The 20,161-nt window shown below is 38.6% G+C and overlaps 1 protein-coding gene across 10 annotated transcripts in view; it reads left to right on the top strand.

The window, feature by feature from the left end:
- Window positions 1–20,161, top strand: part of NRG3 (neuregulin 3) — a 1,135,127-nt gene that overhangs the window by 199,202 nt on the left and 915,764 nt on the right. The gene's annotated exons all lie outside the window — the stretch shown is intronic.

Genomic DNA, 20,161 nt, shown 5'->3' with positions numbered 1-20,161 from the left:
TTTATTCCTTCTGAGCATCTTTGGGCATGCATTGTGTTTTCTCTAATGAAAGTAGAAAAATTGTATCCTTGTTGCTTATTTTTAGCACTGTTGCTATGCTAAACTGTAACTCAGGAATCTTATTAAAATCAATTCAGGATTTGAATTTTCATTCTCTTTAACACTGTGACATCACTCTTCTTTCTGAAAATTTGTCACCATATAGGAGTCTATTTAAATATTTCCTATCAATTGTTGGAAAGATATTTCTCATCTACTTAAGGAATAAGTAAAAAAAAACAGGTATGTAGAAATTGGGGGCAAAATTTGTCAAGTTTTCCTATGGATTTTTTTTTTTTTTGTGAGTAGGTGAAGGGGCAGTTGTTTCTTTCATCCTGTGCTTAAGAATAATTTGTGGTATCTTTTTTTTTTAAGATTTTATTTATTTGACAGAGAGACACAGCTAGAGAGGGAACACAAGCAGGGGGAGTGGGAGAGGGAGAAGCAGGCTCCCGGCTGAGCAGGGAGCCCGATGCGGGGCTCGATCCCAGGACCCTGGGAACATGACCTGAGCTGAAGGCAGACACTTAATGACTGAGCCACCCAGGCACCCCAAATTTGTGGTATCTTCAGGGTGATACTGCACAATGCAAAACTTACTGTGCTGAATGAAGGGGTTGGCCATTGTGCCTTTAGATGACTTCCTGACACATAAATTGAGTGACCTGAATTTTTTTTGTGTGTGTGAAATTGAGCTTTTACAATATATATATATTGTTGAGGCAATAATCTGCATCCCAAAGCTGTTTTTACAGTTACCCATATGTAAAGAGCAACAACATGCTTCTGTTCTTTCTGCAGTGGACTGGGGCTGTTTCTTGCTGTTCATCTATTATTGTGATTCCTAGCAGTAGAATCCTGGGCAGCAATAGAACTTCAGGGGGTCTGGGTCCACACCTAAGGGCTTTTAAGAAACAAAAGAGGGTAATTACCATGAGGAGTATGAAGCCACGGGGAGTTCTAGTAAGAACTAGCATTTAACCTAAAAGGTTGACTTATAATTGAGGACATTTGATCAGAGCTCTACCTTACTTTAAATTAGATAAACATGTAGCATCAAAAATAAGCTGATGTGATAAGCCAGAGAACATTAAACTTGGAAGTTGCCTGCTCTGGGATGAACGTTGGGCTATTTGCTTTCATCATTACTGTCTCATTAACAATCCTGAAAGAAAAGCATGGGTTATCATACTCATTTCATAGATGAAGAAACCAGGCTCAGGGATATTAAATAACTTCATAGCTGTAAGCAGTTGAGCTAGCATTCAAAGCTAAGCCTTTGTGGCCCAAAGTCCATGATTAATTATACATCATGCTACAATCAAGGGGGGCTTTTTTTCCTATAAAAGACCATCCACAATATTATTGTGGTAAATAACACATAAAATGAGGTCTACCCTCTTAACAAATTGTTACCTGTAAAGTATGGTGTAACTGTAAACACTGTTGAATATGACATCTCTAGAATATCTTGCATGACTGAAACTTGGCACCCATTGAACAGCAACTTCCCTTATGTATTTATATCTATAACTAGATCTTGATTCCTCCTTTCTTCTCCTTGCACTGTTTGTTTGCTTTTGTTTTCAGATAGAGAAATTGAGGAGTGTCACATCAATGCCAAGCTCAGGGTCATTGGTTAGCCTGCATCTTGGGGTGGTGACTTGCTGTAATATGTCAATAGCCTGATTCCCTATTAAGATGACCAGACAATTAACAAGCTGTTTTACTAGTCAGCATGAGATGAATCCGATTATAATTTCTAATCATCAGCAGCTTCTGTTTCATATAGGCTACTGGCTCTTCACTTACTGTGGATTCCAAGTTGATATTGCCCCTCCGAGTCAGACAGAATGTATTTTTAGCCACACTCACTTGAGAACCCCCCCATGGCAGATCACACAACCACTTCTCAGTCTGGTAGGGACGCCCCAGGATGGAGTCAGACTGCCTCACAGGCCCTGGCTCTAGTCCAGGGAACAATCAGTGGGTATTGCTCTTCCAGACAGCCTCCTACCACAGGCGCTGGCCAAAAGTTAGGGCACAAGGATCCTCTGTACTTTCATTGGGCGCCATTCCCAGCTCCATTAGGGCAGAATGTGGAACTCAGCAGATTGGAGTTTGGTCTCTATGGCACCCGGGCCACAAGCAAACTACAACAGTCCCCACGTAACCTACATTGTCTCATAGGTATGCATATGACCCATTCCACCCAACAAATCCTGTAAGAGAAGCTTATCCTGCTCCTGACCAAAGCCAGGAGAAATGTCCTCTCTCCCTTCCTTGTTTACATTATTTAACCAATGTTCAAAGTGACATGATACAGATTTTTCTAATAAACACATGAGTCTATTAAACTTAGCCTAATAGCAGTGGCATGGTCTTTTATGAACACGTGCAGTACTGGAAAATGCCAGTAGGAGACCCGCTCTGGCCCCAGTCCCCTGTTGAAGTTCCCAAATGGCACTTAAAGTTGGCAAACCTCAGAATTTCCTCTTCTTTTAATTGGAATGTTAATGACATCTACCTCACATGCACTTTACAGGGTTGTTGTGAGCATTAAGAACAAAGTGAATGTTGAGAACTGTAAACATGATGTATATACGCTCTGTTGTAAATATTGCTACATGAGTCAACTCGATAAGGGTTGGGTTTTTATGATACACAGAAGGTGCTCATAAGTGCCTCTGAAATCATGGAAAGGAATCTTCGTGTAGGAGAGAGAATGAGAGAGGACAGACCCAAACAAACAAAAATCTCATGAACCTTGGAAATTAATAATCTCATACCTGGTAAACTTTTAGTGTCTTGATCTTATCCATTATGGGATGTCCCCCCCCAAGGGATATAACTTTTTATTAGCTGTTTAAAATAAAACTTGATAAGCTGAAAGCATACCAAATATTCAGTTTCGTACATTCTGAATTACTTATATTTGCAAACTTTCTTTTGCAAATTGTACTCCAAGCTTATTTCATAATGATTATTTTGAATCGCCTTTTTCTTGTCATATTCTCATCATATCCACAAATAGGTTCCTATAACAATAGTGCATACATATTTCCCAAGCCCTTACCAGGTGCCAGGCAGAACGATAACTCTTGATCATACGTTGATGCATTTAGTCCTCCTTGCTGTACTCTGAAGGGAGGGGTTGTCATTTTACCCATTTTGTAGGTGAGGATGCTTGGCGAAGTTATATAATTCAACAAAAATGACAGTGCTCCTAGTAACCGAGTGAGGACTCAATTTCAGACTACTGGAACCTAGAACTCATGACTTTTGTTTAATTGTTGGTTCAAGTAGCCATGCAAGATTTCATTTGCCCAGCATAGAAGGGCTCTTGGAAGCTGATTTGGCCTTCACTGAAAGCTACGTGCGCTGCATAAAGGGAACTTCCGGTCGGACGCTTAATTAGTGTTACCTGAGCATAATGGCAGAAACTCTCCCCTTCTTCCATGGGCTTCTGCATAACCGACCTGAACTTTTTTTTTTGTCATCTTTTATTCTTTTTTCCCTGACACTTGACCGTGTCCCTGTCCTATTTCCACCAGTTGCTCAATCTGCTTTCTATCACCCTCATTTCCACATTCTCGTTCCTTGAGCATCTGCTTCTCCTTGTTGGCCAACACTGACCTAGTGAGGAAGGCGGAGGCCACATATACTATTGTCAGGTTTTATGAAGCAATTAAATCCCACTGAGCACAAGAGAGCATGTTGAGCAACTCTGTGGAAACATTGCACAGTTGTAGTATATTTTTGCAAAATAATGTATTCGGGTACTATTTTCCAAGGCACCAAAGCTACCTAATCCCACAAGACACACAGGCTGTATTATATAAAGAGGATAATGTGTTATGCATTTAAAAACTCCTGGAAAAGTTCTCATTATTTGTATTGTGCCACCAAATTCCAGGGCAAGGCGGCCCATTTGTGAGTGATGATTAGCACTGCCAACGCCCCAGAGTAGCAGGAAAGGATGTCGTGAAATGATCCAACTTCCATTAGAAAATAATGACTGTCTTGGCTAAGCAACATTTTTTAAATTAAATACCAACAATTCCTAGTAATCAGAGGGCCTATTAGCCATGAAATTTGATTCCAGTATCAGGGAGTACTCACTTATCAAATGGGAGCCAAATAATTGTGGGAGAAATTTACAGTCCTGCATTGGGGATAGCATTAAATATTATGGAAATGGCACGGGGTATAGCTCTGGCTCTGGGGAAATGTGGCATTTTACAATTTCAGTAGCAAGTTAGGCTGGTGATTAACAGAAGGCAGTCATTAATTTCTGAGGCATGATATTTTCTCTCTGTTCCCTTGAGAACGCAGGGATTTGCAGGATGATGAACCTGCTGTGAATTTTCCCTTAGCTTTTCCTTTACTGGTCTTTTCCACATTTCCATCAGCTACCTTGAGACAGGGATCAGAAATCCTTGCCATGGAATTAGCTTCGATTTATGGAGGCAAGTGTTCTTGACTCCAGGAGTGGCCTTAAGGAAGACTGGAAACCACCAAGAGTTAATCTGCCTAGGAAGCCTACCTTTAAGTGCCCAATCTTTTCTTCTGATGGTCTCCCCTAACACCTCACCCTCCAGCTCGCCCATGGAAACCCTCCCCATGCTTCCCAGCACCTGTTTAAGGAAGTGAAAAGCAAATATTCACTGAGTACCCACTAATACCACAATTTGTATCAAGCAATCCAGACACAGTTTTTGAAAGTAGGTGCTTACTGATTAGGCCCATGACGATTAAATACTCTTCTATAATATTTACACCTAGCTCTCTCTATTCTTAAAACATTTGTCCTTTACGGTATTCCCATTATGGAAGTAAATGCTGATACAGTTTTAAGTGACTATATTAATCTGCCACAGATAGTTCTATTTACATTTCTTTGAATACATTTTTAAGTGACTTTAAACTTGGAAAGTCATGTGTTTTACATACAGCACTGTTTTATGGCCATCTACCAACAATTCAAATCTAACTTATAACTCTGAGTGTTTTCAAATATACATCCACAATTATGCATATGTATACATATACTATATATATAAACAACATTCATAAATACATATGTACACATACCTGCATGCACACATACACATGCAGATACATACATGCATACGTACATATGTAAACACAGGTAGATATAAAATCTTTCATAATAGTTTTCTTTCTGACCCATGGGGGGCTGCTTTACTTAATTGAAAACCTCTCCCTTGGTACCCCTGTGTATGTCTGTGATCAACCTGGTGGGCGAACTGTGTGCCTCTACATGGATTCTTCAGGGTAACAAAAGGAACAGAATGTTTAGCATATTAAAAGTGCAGTGGCAGGCTCTCTAAAGAGTAAGAGAGGAGAAGATCCCAACAGAGACCCATCGACAGGGCAAAACAATTTGCCTGTTGTCACATACCAGGAAGGGTCAAAGTAAACAGTCCACATTTAGCTGGCTCCAGAGTCTGTATTCTGTTTACTACATGAACATGCTGGTGTCAGAACAGGTAAATGCCAAACTTTAAATTTTCCTTCCCCTGACCCAGCCTGTCTCAGCATTTTTAGGTATATTTGGATAAAAGCTGAGGCTCATGTATGTCAGCTGTGCTTTGGAAAGCCTTTCCAGCAGAAAAACAGGGAGGCATGGCCTTCAGACATATTCAGCAATGATCAGGTTTGCTTGGTAACTCAATGGTGCATGTCAACTGGCTGTAGGAAGTAGCAAATGTCATACATGCTTCTGCCATTAATCCTACTTACTTGCCTTGGGGTGCCTGGGTGGCTCGTTAAGCGTCTGCCTTCGGCTCAGGTCATGATCCTGGGGTCCTGGGATCGAGCCCCATATCGGGCTCCCTGCTCAGCAGGAAGCCTGCTTCTCCCTCTCCCACTCCCCCTGCTTGTGTTCCTTCTCTCGCTTTGTCTCTCTCTGTCAAATAAATAAATAAAATCTTTAAAAAAAAAAAAAATCCTACTTACTTGCCAAAGTGGGATGCCACAAATAATTAACCTCTGTTTCTGCCTACTTAGAAAATGTTATTACCAGATTCCTTACAAATATTTCCATTCCTAGGGCCTTGGGCCATTTTGAGGATTTGGGAGTTCATCCCTTTTTCTCGATTGTAAGGAGTCATTGTGGCTTTGGGTGCCATAGTGGAATTCTTTCCCCAAGCAGGAAACTAAGCAGTGAGGCTTCATAAGCCTTCCTTAGAGATGTGTGTACATCATAACATCACTCCTAATACCTTAATCCCCATCAGTTCTAGATCTTCCTGTGAGCCCAGGTGAAGGATGGGCACATTTTTTCTCCCAGTGGGAATGTGCCCATATTATACTTACTTCCTGATGCAAATACCATTCTCTTAGTTTTACCTGTAAATCTGCTTCTTCCCCCTGGAATGAACTTAATTGCTCTGAACTTAATTGCCAGTGTATTGGCCAAAGCCACTTTTGGGAACTATTTGTAAGTAAGAGTGAATACTCTCTCTCATTGGTAAGCTATAGCTGCTCCAAAAAACACATCCTTTTCCTCATAAACAAAGTTTATTTTTGCTTTGATCTGGAACACCATCCTCACAATATCTGTAGGTGGTTGAGAAGTCACAAAATGTCCCTGGGCAGACAAGGACGTGCATGACAAGGTCTGGAGCTACTGTTGTTCTTTTCCATATGAAAGAGTGGCTGGTCTACTGAGGTATGTATTTCATTAAAATGACACCGTGATCTTCCCAACATGGAGAACTGGAGTTGAAGATCATTTACTCCAATCTCCTTATTTTGCAGTTAAGAAAGCGGAGGCCCAGAGAGGTGAAGTGACTTGATCAAGTCACACATTATCACAAATGGGGCCTGAACCCATATCCTTTGAGTCCAAGTACTGTTTACTTCGAGGTATTGCTTTAACATGGTCCAGCCAGGCACAAGTGGAATACAGGAGTTCGGAAGGAGTCTTGCCCAACCAAAATAAACTCAGTTGAAGACAATTTGCGGGCAATATGCTGATTTTGAATATGACAACAAAATTATAAACAAATTTTTTGACATCCAAGTGTCTTTGCTTTATTGAAAATCTAAATATTTGTGGCTGTTCCATTCATTTCTGATGGCACTTTTTAAAGTCTTGTTGGGGAGTAGCTTTCTTATTTAGTTGTAATCTTCCCAAATATCCATGCATAAACATAGATTTTCAACTATTTTTTTTAAAAGATTTTATTTATTTATTTGACAGAGAGAGACACAGTGAAGAGGGAACACAAGCAGGGGGAGTGGGAGAGGGAGAAGCAGGCTTCCCGCGGAGCAGGGAGCCCGACGCGGGGCTCGATCCCAGGACCCTGGGATCATGACCTGAGCCGAAGGCAGACGCTCAATGACTGAGCCACCCAGGCGCCCCTCAACTATGTTTTTAGAGGAGTAAATGAGAAATGTCTAAAATGTCTGGGGAAAATTAGCATTTTTAAAGTGTTACATTTAAATAGTGGCTGATCAATGTCTCATCCAAATTGTAAAAAAAAAAAAAAAAAGGAAAAAAATGCAAATACTTTGAAGTTCATTGTACTATATTTTTCCACTATTTGTGACTCTTAACTCTTAAATTTAAACTCTTAATTTAAATTTAATGTACTCATGTGGGAGACAGAGTATGTGCATTTATAAACATAGAATACATTTAGAATTATCAATGGAAGCTTGACTTTTTCTCACAGTAAAAGTATATTGTGGTTGGGAATTCATTAGCATCAATAATGTGTGGGAGACAGCCTCCCATTTTCAAATGAAAAATGTTCACAATTTTTCAATGACTATTTTATGAGGCCGTTTGAGCTATATGTGCTGGACATATATCTTGTGATATTTTTGTCACTTAATTTTTATTTGTTTTTAATATCAGGGAAAGTGAATGCTAGGTCACAATATCATGAATGAAAGTAGAGACAGCAATCAGTTGGAATAATAATTATATAGTAGAATGCAAACTGACACATAATGGTAACATTCGTAAAACATTTTATTAGAGATTTTTTTTTTTTCCTGAGAGCACCTGGAATTTTGGTACTAGTTTTATTCTGCTGTATTGATTGTTAGATATGTCGACAGTTTCTTGCTTTCTCATTTAAAATGTATGAGAATCTGTGGCAGTATCATTGGTCCCTGGGAAACAAATGATGTCATTAAAATAACATTAGGACTTTAAGCTTCTCAAACCCAGAATTATTAACTTTAAGTGAGGATGGTGGCATGGCAAAAAATGTTAATGATTCTTTTGGTGCTTAATTCAAGTGTTGTGTGATGGTTCTTCTGTAAAAATCTGCATTCTATTGATAGTACCTGAGGGAGAAGAAAACAAATAAGCAAGCTCAAGTTTGTGAGCTGGTAGGTTTATTTATACTTAAGTGTGTCTATTCCTTACCTGTCAAGTATTAGCTCAGAATAAGATGTTGAAGGGAAAAAAAAAGTTGTTCCTTTGCTCTATTTATTCTTATAGTTCTATAGTGCCATAAATCATTATTTAGTGATAAATATCTTTTTGTGTTTGGCACTATCATTTTAGGTCAGAAGAGTAAAATATGTAATTCTTTTTGTTATATGGTCTCATTCCTTAAATTCTTAGTTTTGATTAATCTCTTATTTGGGTAGAATATATGTTCATATAATTTTTGCACATTTCAGAATATCATCCTGCTAACTTCACACAGGAAACACAGCATAGCTAGTTGTAACACCTTGCTGCATTTCTAGGCAGTTGCCTTGCTTTACATTAAATATTTGACTATCTAATATTTGTAATGTAATAGTAAATTAAAAATTAGGATAAGAGCACATGCTTGTTCATTGATTCTTCCTATGGTTTAGCAACTCCTTTTGATGCTATACTCAAGTCTTTTCCCAGGTCAGTAAACTTCTTCATGTAAGGCTCTGATTACTGATTCTCTTCTCAGATTTCTACTTTATTCCTTAGGAATGTCTACAGCTCTTAGATTTTGATTTCGGTTATCCACCTTCAATAGCAATCATAAGAAGGAACTTTATCATTTTTATCCTGTGCTTTTTGGATGTCTCAGGTGTGTTCTCTACATTTTTCTACATACTTCTTGTATTTTGTACTTGGTAATTTCTGTTCCTTAATGTTTCTGATATGTCTGATTATTTTTCCTTCTCTTGCCATTGTAGCTTCTTTAAGTTTCTCCTTATTGCATCCATTTTTTTCTATAAATGGTCTGCCAAAAATCTTTCTAAAATTTTCTTTTAGTTACTATTGAAAATTATTTTCAAAGACCACTATTCCACGGAAACTCTCAGATCAATAGCTAAATAGTAGATAGAAATGTTAGCTCACAACCCAGTTCTAAACACCAAGATGACATTCATTTTCTCCTTGGAACATTTGGCTACCTGATATTCTGAATCCATAAAACGCACAAAATTAAAATTCCAATAATCTCATAGCATCTAGGAATTGACATTTTTCCCCCTTTTCTGCCTATACTACTTAATTTGCAGGAATGTTATACTTATGGAATGGAATATTTTCTCATTTTCTGTACCATCTACTATCTTTCCACTGCACATACCCATCAAGTGACACAGTCTTTCTTTCCAGTTGTTTTCTCAAAGATTCAGCTCTGAGCGGATATTCTAAGATGGCTGCCAGTGGGGAGGGCGAATGGTATCCTGACTGCACTTGGTGTTTAGGCACGACAACTTCCAACCATGTTCTTAGACTCAATATTGCCACCTCAGAGAGGCCTTCCGTATTCACCCAGTCATTCCAGTCTCATCCTTCATTTTTAATTTTCATATAAATTCATATTATAAGCCATAGTACATAGTATATCCTCAACAAATATTGTTGGCTGAATGAGTAGATGGATGGATGGATGGACAGATGGATGGATGGATAGTTGTTTAGGATTCTCATTGGTGTGGGGTTTGTGCTGTTGGTCTGCAGGGCGCAATATGGTGGTAGGGGGTAGAAGGTCTTCCTACCTATTAGATTTTCTTTGTCTTCATAGTTTTGGTGGAAAGTGGTGAGAGACTGTGTCACTGGCTGCCAACCAGTCACCATTTTAACCACCAAAACTGATATTGCCTGCTTGCCTCCTCCACTCTCTGCCTCCTACTTTCTCTCAAACTGTTCTTACCCTCTGTTCGCTTTCTCCAAATAAGCTTGCTCTTGCTTAAAATGCCTCCTTCCACTCACTCTGTGTTTGTGCCTCAGCCATATCTCCATGCCTACCCACTGTCTCTGCTCTGTCAGATGTAAAACATGCTTCTTTATCTTTGGAGGGAGTTTAGAGTCTCTCATCTGTAGTTTTCTGGAAATAGTGGAGAGGCTGTAGGCTGCGATCAATTTGGGGACATTTAATGGAAGTAAAATGGGTAAAGCAGTATATCCAGAATTCTTCAAATTGTTATTTATCTATTTCCATCCATCCTTAGCTATTTTAATACAGATATAACTTTTACCACCAGAAAACTATAGATAGTAATTGATTTTTGGCTTCCTATTTCAGAAGCTACAGATTAGAGGATATTAATTTTAAAGAGGTCACTCAATCAGAAAATGCATTATTCACTTAGTGCAGTGAGAAGAGCAGTGGGCTGGAACTTAGATCTAGGACCAGCCCTGGCTCTGCCACCTTCGTTGTTTGAGGCAAGGCGTTCCCCCGCCGGGGTCTCCGTGCACTTTCACTGTCCAATGACCAAGTTTTCCATTACCTTCATGTATGAAGAATCTCCAGTCCCGTGATGTTGATTCTCCTATGCATTAGTGCTCTTATCTGACACCCAAATGTCCCAATGTGACCCAGCATCACCAGGGATGCTCAGATCATAGTCTAAGAACTGGCTTTTGACACTTTTGTGATTATGTATATTATTTCTAAATTAAAAGTAGTAAACCTGGACTCAGTATTTGCTTTACAAGGGGTGGTTTGATCCACAGTTCAACACAGCACATTTTAATCCTCTTTTGCTTGAAGGATGAAAAATGAGCAATCCGATTTTGAAGTAACTACAAAAATAGTGTTTATATCAACTGACCTGCTTGCCCTTTCTGGCTTATCTTAATAAAGGATCATTATTATTAAATCTAAATGATCTCTTCCACAGTGACACTAAACATCATCATCCAGCTCTCTGTGATTCCCCTACTCGGGGACCATTGAACTGAGGTCAGAGTGAGGTCAAACTTCCCACCCAGCCCAAGGCAAGATCCTCCCACCCCTGCTCATCTGTACTGTACCCTGCCCCATTCCTCGCTCCGGTTGGACTCTGTTATTCCATTAACAGATTCTTTGCCACTTTTGCACCAGTATACTTTTTCCCCCAGCTTTATTGGTATACAATTGACTAATAAAATTGTACGATATTTAAAGTGTACAATGTGATGATTTAATATATATAGTGAAATAAATGTATACATGGATTCCTCCCATCCCCACCCCAGCAAGTTAATGAACACATCTGTCACCATTACCTCATGTTTACCCTTTTTTTTTTGAGTGAGAACATTTAAGTTCTACTTGTAGCAATTTTTAGTTATAAAAAAATACAATGTGACCAACTAAGGTCACCATGTATGCATTAGATTCTCAGACCTTATTCATCTTATGGCTGAAAGTTTGTGCCCTTTTACCAATTTCTCCCTTTTCCTCCCAGTATTTATACTTTGATATTCACCTGGTGAATATCTTTTTATGTCTTCTCAGAATCCTTATCATCCTTCAGAACCCTTAATTTATATTTTTTAAAGACTTATTATTTTAGAGAGAGAGAGAGAGCTTGAACAGGAGGAGGGGCAGAAGGGAGGGAAAGAGAGGCAGAGAAGCAGACTCCCTGCTGAGCAGGGAGCCCCATGCAAACCTGGGCTCAATCCCAGGATCCTGAGATCATGACCTGGGCTGAAACCAATGAAACCAAGAGTTGGAGCCTTAACTGACTGAGCCAGCAAATGCACCCCAAATTTACATTTTTAAAGCCCTTATTATCACCCTAAAATGCTGTCGACTCTCCAAAACTCAACCAAAACTCCTTGCCTCTATTAGTTCTTAGAACTTGGTCTAAACTGCACTTCGAAATTATATGTATACATATTTATACACCCTTAATGGACTACAATCTCTTTCTCTTTTTAAAGAGATTATGTTTTAGATTTACAGCAAAAATGGGAAGATACAGAGATTTTCCATATCCTCTTGCCTCACACATGCATAGCCTCCCTCATTATCAACATCGCTCATCAGAGTGGTACATGTGTGGCAATTGATGACCCTGCATTGACACATTAATCTTACCCAAAGTCTGTAGTTGATATCAGGGTTCACTCTTGGTGTTGTACATTCTGTGGCTGTGGACAAATGTATCATGACATGTATCCACCATTATAGTACCATATAGAATGGTTTCCCTGTCCTAAAGATCATGTGTGCTCTGCCTGCTCATTCCTCTCACAGTCCCTGGCAAACACTGATGTTTTTATAGTCTCCATCGATTTGCCTTTTCCAGAGTGTAATATAGTTGAAATCATGCCATAAGTAGTAGAGTTTTCAAATTGACTTCTTCCACCTAGTAATACGAATTTCAGGTTCCCCCATGTCTTTTTATGGCTTGATAGCTCATTTCTTCTTAGCACTGAACATTATTCCATTGTCTGAATGTACCACAGTTTATTTGTTCATTCACCTAGTGAAGAACATCTTGGTGATTTTCAACTTTTGGCTGTTATGAATAAAGCTGCATAAACATCTGTGTGCAGGTATTTGTATGGACATAAGTTTTCAACTCCTTTAGGTAGATAAAACAAGGACTGCTATTGCTGGACCATATGGTAGAGTATGTTTAGTTTTTTAAGAAGATGCAAAACTATCTTCCCCAGTGGCTATACTGTTTTACATTTCCATCAGCAATGAATGGGAGTTCCTGCTCTGCTAGCATTTGGTATGGCAATGTTTCTGATTTGGCCATTCTAATAGATGTATAGTGGTATCTCATTGTTGTTTGAATTTGTATTTTCCTAAGGAGAAATTATGTGGAACATCTTTTCAGATGCTTATGTGCTATGTGCATATCTTCTTTAGGGAGGTCTCTGTTAAAGTCATTGGCCACTTTTTGATGGTGGTGGTTGCTTTCTTGTTGACTTTTAAGAATTCTTTGTGTACTGTAGATAACAGTCCTTTATTAAATATTTCTTTGTATATATTTTCTCTAAGTCCATGGCTTGTCTCTTCATTCTTTTGAAAGTGCCTTTCAGAGAACAGAAATTTTTAATTTTATGAAGTCTAGTTTATCACTTATTTTTTTCATGGATCATGCATTTGGTGTTGCATCTAAAATGTCATTGTGAAACCCAAGGTCATCTAGATTTTCTCCTATGTTGTGTTGTACGAGTGTTATAGACATGTAGGTCTGTGATCCATTTTGAGTTAAGTTTTGTGAAGAGTATATGTCGAGATTTATTTTTTGTTTGTGGATGTCCAGTTGTTCCAGCACCATTTGTTGAAAAGACTTGTCTTTTCACCATTGTATTGCCTTTGCTCATTTGTCGAAGATCAGTTGACTATATTTACATGGGTCTGTTTCTAGACTTTGTGGTCTGTTCAGTGATCTGTTTTCTGTTCTTTTATCAGTGTCCCAATATCTTGATTACTGTAATCTCTTGAAATCCCAGATCTCATTGCCTTTTTAAAAAATATTTTCCAAATGTACATATAATAAAAACTTGACTGTTGAGGACTTCAGTAAATATAGGGTAGGTTAAATACTGTAAGTACAAGGATGAGTTACAACAGTAGAGCAAAGTGGTTAAGAACATAGAGAAGAAGACTACGTATGTTTGAATCTGATTCTGCTTCTTACTTGTTGGGTAGGATAATCATTACATCTGCTTCATGAGGGTGTTGATTAATTAAGTTATCCCCTATATTCCTAGCACAGTATCTGGCACAAGGCACATACTTAATAAATGTTGCTATAATTGTTATTATTTCATTCAAGATTCAATAAATTAGCTTTCATATGTCATTATTTTCTTATAGATATCTATTATCTTATGCAAGCTTTTTTAGATGGCCTCATTTATTTTAGTTTAGCTTCTTTCAGTGGTTAGTGATACCGGTCAGCTGGTGTGTGTGTGTGTGTGTGTGTGTGTGTGTGTGTGTGTGTGTGTGTATGCATACGTGTCTGCAGGTATTCTCTACTATGACGCCAGCATTGTATGTGTTCTGTGTAGTATTAAGTAAGGTCTTTTGATCCATTTTGCAGTTTGAAGAGTTTTCTCCATTAGTTTCTGTGACTATTTCCTCATCTGTGTTATAGTTCTCTCTTGTTCTAATCTAATTATAGGTAAATTAGAAGTCCAGAAATGTTAGGAATCTAGTGTCTCTATTAATGTCTTTATTCACTGAGTTCTGTGAGAATTTACTGGGTGTGTCTTTACTTCGGCATAACCTGCTCACTGCCTTTGTGAGTTTAATCTATACTTAGTCTATCACAATTTCAGATTATTTGCCCCAGTGACTATCTATGTACCCCTTTCTTTTGAGCCATCCCATTATTTCCTTAGGGAGTGCCTGTCTTGGAACTATAGTCCTTTTTATAGGCTGAGAAAAAAATTAAAATTAAAATCTGATATTCACAACATCAGATTACAATTAAGACATAGTTGCGGTGGGCAGTACCCAATGCTGATGTGGTACTGTGTAATTTGCTTTAATAGTCGCACCCTAGTTTTGAACCCAGTAGATAGTTTTGCTATGGAACTTAGTTCACTGTATTAAAGAATGGATTAAAAATCTGATACTCATTTACCTGCAGGAGACACAATAAGTTAGTAACTTAACATTCTCTTCTAGATCTCAGGAAGGAAATCTGTGTAAGGGAGAGAGAGAGGAAAGGCTGAATCTCAGTCACCCTCTGAGAATGAAGAGTAGGTAGAAGATGGTGAAAATGAATTTCACAAAATTTATTGGCATGTATACTGAAAGTTTGCCTCTAAGGAAATGATTCTTGTTAAGTCTGTGACTGTTGTATTGGGGAAAAAAAATGTACTTCTTTTACTTGGAGATTCAGTGATCCCTTAAAACATTATAAATCCCCTTAGCAAATTTCTTCCTCACTCTTCTTAAAGTGGGTTGCAACCCTGGCATATTTAGAATATTAGACTACTTCTGGGACCCAAATACTGCATTTAGAATATTTTTTAAGATAATAACTCCTTCTCATTTTCTAGAAATATATGGCAGGCAGAACCATCATTGCTCTCCTCATGCCCCGTGCTCAAGGTAGGCAACTGAAATCCTACCTACGATAAATACTCAGTTGGTGTAGGGTCACTGCAACCAAAAACAGGAATGTATGCAGTTGTGATCATGAAGGATCAATTGGCCTACCTGTTTAGAGGCCAAAACTCTCGTTTGGTCTTTCTTAAAATATCTCAACTTCACCCACATCAGGAATACTCTTTTTAGTTGACTGAAAACTGAATTAGACTGCAGGAAAGCGGGGTAGTACTTATGCGGTCAGATTTAGCTGATAACACAGTTCTTCGTTATTGTTCACGAATGAGACTTACATTCACGGGCAACCACATTAGCAAAAACTAATTGGTCACTGGAAGTGCAGGAGGCACAGACCATCATTTGTGTGCCTTAGGCTCTCACATAGTCTCCGATTGCATCCATGGGTCTTAGGGACCAAAGCAACGTGGATTTTTGGCCACATAGTTCCCAGTAGTAACTGAGCTATTCCAAATTTGTTCCCTGATCTATTTTAAAGATGAAAGTGTAGACAAATTAAAGGGCATTCAGGCAAGAGGAAGAACGTGATTAAGAGGATGGAGAGCTCTTTGAACAAGAAACTAAGAATGTGTAGCTTAGTTCAACAATAGTAAGTGGAACTCATGATAATGATACATAAATATTTGAAAAAATATAAACAGGAAGGAGTAACATTGTTTAATGCAATTCAGCTGGAGGTAACCAAGAACAATGCAAAGTGCTTATAAAAGAAAAATTTTAAATAAACATGAGAAAATAATTTCCTAAAAGAAAATAAGGGGCTACATTGTAGGAAAGCATTGCAACTGTACTAGAAAATATGGAACAAGGAAACTAAAAGCAAGGAATTTACCAACAGCAAATTCATTCCTTTATTCACTAATGCATCAAATGCTTTTTGGTTATTTACATATTTAACATTTTCTTTGCTCTCATACCTTTGTTCACTCTGTTCATCCATTTATTCAACAAATACTTCCTGCGCAGTTTAGTGTTTTGCAAATTGGGAGACACAGTCATTAACATACTGTTTAAGGTATTGCTAGTGTCTGTAATAAATAACCGGAAATTTCAGTAGTTTAACACAATATAATTTTGGTTCTCCCTCACGTGAAGTCTCAATCAAATATTTCTTACTGACAGAAGGGTGAGGGTTGGATTGGGGAAGTCGATGGTTGAGGGGCCAAATCTATGTAACCTTTTAGAGATCCAGACCGATGGAGATCCCCAAGTTCACTCTGATCTGCAATGTCCAGCTGGAAGAGCAGAAAAAGACTGGGGAAGAAATAGTCCCTCCTTAAACATACTGACTCAAATTACTTTCAACTTACTTTGATTTCTTAATGGACAAGTAGCTGATCAAAACAGACCCAAATCCCTGCCTTCTTGGGAGTGTACATCCAGTTGGAGGAAACTGACAATAATAAAATAATAAATAAAATAAATATTTTATTGGGACGCCTGGGTGGCCCAGTTGGTTAAGCTTCAAGACTCTTGGTTTTGGCTCAGGTCGTGATCTTGGGGTTGTGAGATTGAGCCCCGTGTTTGGCTCCACACTCAACATGGATTCTGTTTGAGATTCTCTCTCCCTTTCCCACTGCTCCTCCTGCTTGTGCTCTCCCTCTGTCTCTCAAATAAATAAATAAATCTTAAAAAAAAATAAATGGTTTATCTAAAGGTGATAAACATTACAGAGATAAATAAAGCCAGGAAGAAGGACTGCTGGGGCTGAAGTGCTATTTTAAATGGGTTGTCTGGAGTGACCACAATGAAAAAGAGGCATTTGAGCAACTGCTTGAATGAGGTAAGAGTGTGAACCAAGTGGAATCGAATGGGAAGACATTTACAGCAATGGAATTGCAGCAAATGTAAAGGCCATGAGGTGATACTATACCTGGTGTGTTTAAGGAGCAAGAGGGTAGCTTACAGAATGGGAGCAAAGTAAGCAAAGGATAGAATGGGAGGATAGGCAAGCAGAGAGGCAGTAGGGCCCCATCATAACAGGGGCCTTATGAGGGACTGTGAGGATTTTGCTTTTACTTTGAGATACAGGGGAAGTAATTAGAGGGCTTTCAGCAGAGGAACAAAGTGATTTGATTTAAGTTTTAAAAAGGCTTACTGTAGTTGCTGTGCTGAAAATAAACTGTGGTACAGTGTAAAGGCGCAAGCAGCGAGACCATTAGAAAGCTTTTCCAATAATTGAGGTGAGAAATAATGGCAGCTCACGCCAGATATATTGAGAAGTGGTTGGATTCTGGATATATTTTGAAGGTAGAGCCAACAGGATTTGCTGATGGATTGGTGGTGAGGTGTGGAGCAAGACAGGAGTCAAAGATAACACCAAGATTTGGGGCCTGAACAAATAATTGGAAGGGTAGAGTTTTCATTAATTGAGATGAGGAAGACAGTAGGGAGATCTCATTTAGGTGTTGGTGGGGTACATCAGGAGCTTGATTTGGGATGACTTACAGATATCTAAGTTGACCTGAAAAATAGACAGTTAGGTGTATGAATCTGGTGTTCAGCATAGGGTAGGGTAGAAATAGGTGTATATAGAACTAGGTTCAAACATTGAGCCCCGAGGGCCTCCAACATTTAAAGTTTGGGGAGATGGAGATGAACCAGCAGAAGTGAATGAAAAGGAACCGTCAGAGAAAGAAAATCCAAAGAGTCTGGTGTCAAGGAAGCCAAGAAAGAGAAGTTATTTCGAGAAAGAATGAACCACAATCTCAAATGCTGCTGATAGGTCAAATAAAATGAGAAGTGGAAATGTAGTTGTGAAGAGTCTGGATGGGAGGTCATTGGCAATCCTGACAAAAAGCAGTTTGAATGTAGTGATGGGGGAACTGTGATTGGAGTGGGATAAAGAGAAACTAGGGGGAGACTAATTTGTGGCAGTGGCCTTAATATTTTGAGGGATTTTGTGAGTGGTAATTATAGTAGGATGTGAGGACGAGAAAGACCTTTTCCGAATGGGAGAGGTGATTACATTTGTGCAAAGACTGGCAAGAAAAAATTATCAGGCAAGAAAAGGAAGGGGGATTAATAAGCGACAGTCTTATATCAGTGAGAAAGGTGGGGTCTGGTGCATCAGTGAAGGGGTTGGACATCCGTAGGAACTCATGTTGTTTATTCAGAATAGTTCAGGGTAAAGGAGCAAATGCATGGTGGGCTTATGGGAGTTCCCTTTGAACTGCTTCATTTTTTTTCCTCAGGGAAATAAGCAAGATAAGTCAGAAGAAAGAGGAGAATGTGAAATGATCAGTTTGGAAAATGAGCTAGTGAATGGAAAAGGGGAATCTTCCCAGGCAGTTCCAAGGACCCCTTAAAATTAATGGCCATGTATATACATGAACCATTCAATCTGGTGGTGTGTTTTTTAAGCCAGTCACACTATGTGTGTATGTATGTGTGTGTGTGTCTGTGTGTGTGTGTGTCCATGGCATACATGGGGATTTGTGTTCAGCGAGGTTGGCATTTTTTCTTGGTGAATGTAATGGCATGAGACAGTGTTAAGGGAATTTAGTATGTGAGCAAGAATGATTATAATTGCTTATCGTACACTCTAAGCTGGGTGACATGAGAATGATGGCATGAGGACTTACGTAGGATAGTAAAAAAGATGGAAGATCAGTGTATTTGCAGATTTTGGTGAGTTATGTTATTAAAAAAGGATGCCCTACAAACAATGGAGCCGGTGGTCAGAGAGTGGAAGGAATCCTTGAAGCTGAGAGGAGGGAGTGGTGACAGTTGCTGGTAATGAGAAGGTCTGATCCCATAATGGCCATGAGGAGCTAAGGGTGGGCTGCAGAGCAAAATCATTTGAGTAAATAAGATCAAAGAACAGAGAGGCTGAGGTACTTAGGAGGATCATCCAACTTGTTTAAATCCTGAGAATTTTGACATGAACAATATTAGGTGGTGGGACATTGAGCCAGGAACTAAAATCTTACAGCCATGATCTGCCATCTGTGATTTTTGCAAATATATCAGTTAAATTTTCTTTTTTGGGCAGTTAGTTGGGGTAATCGCTGAGTTTTTGTTGAAATGAAAATGTTTTTATTTTGACCCCATTTTTCAAAGATGCTTTTAAGGCTACAAAATTCTAGGCTGATATCACATTCTCTTAGCATCTTAACACTGTTGTTCCATTACCTTCTGACTTGCATGGTTCCCATTACCTCAACTAATAGGAAGCCATTAAGTTGAGAAGAGAAACCTGTGTATTGTAGGTTAACTAGTTTTTCTCGATAGCTGTTCTTTGAAACTTCTCTTGATTTTTTTCTATTCTTCAGTTTCACTAGAATTTATCTAGGTGTAGGATTCCCAACCTTCTGATTTGGAAGATTGGTGTCTTTCATCAGTTCTTGACAGTTCCCATGCACTGCTTCTCCAAATAGCTATCTATCCCCTTCTCCCCTTTTCTGTGAGCTCTTGGAATTGTCATGACTCCATGTTGGACCTTCTCACTCAGTTACCATCTTCTAAAACCTTCTCTGTCCCATTTCTCATCACTCTATGTGTCTGTACTTTATTTCCTGTATTTTCCTCAGATTTGTTTTTCAGTCTGCTAGTTTTCTTTTCAGCTGTGTCTTTCAGTCTTTTCAACTATTATATTTTTCATTTCTGTAGATTTATTTAGTTCTTAATCAAGTATGTCTGGCCTTTATTTTTCTTACTTCTGTTGTCAATCTTCTCTATTATGTTTTAAATATATTTAACATGCATGATTTATAATTCCTCTGTCTAATAAATCCATTATGTGCAATCACTAGGGGTCTAATGCTTTCTGGCACATACACTTGCCCATGATGGCTTATTTCTTCATTTATAAGATGATTTTTAAA

The sequence above is a fragment of the Callorhinus ursinus genome, unplaced genomic scaffold (assembly GCF_003265705.2).
Source record: "Callorhinus ursinus isolate GAN/ISIS: 27379988/994484 unplaced genomic scaffold, GSC_fseal_2.0 scaffold31, whole genome shotgun sequence".
Classification (NCBI taxonomy): domain Eukaryota; kingdom Metazoa; phylum Chordata; class Mammalia; order Carnivora; family Otariidae; genus Callorhinus; species Callorhinus ursinus.
This window is presented reverse-complemented; position numbering and strand designations above follow the sequence as displayed.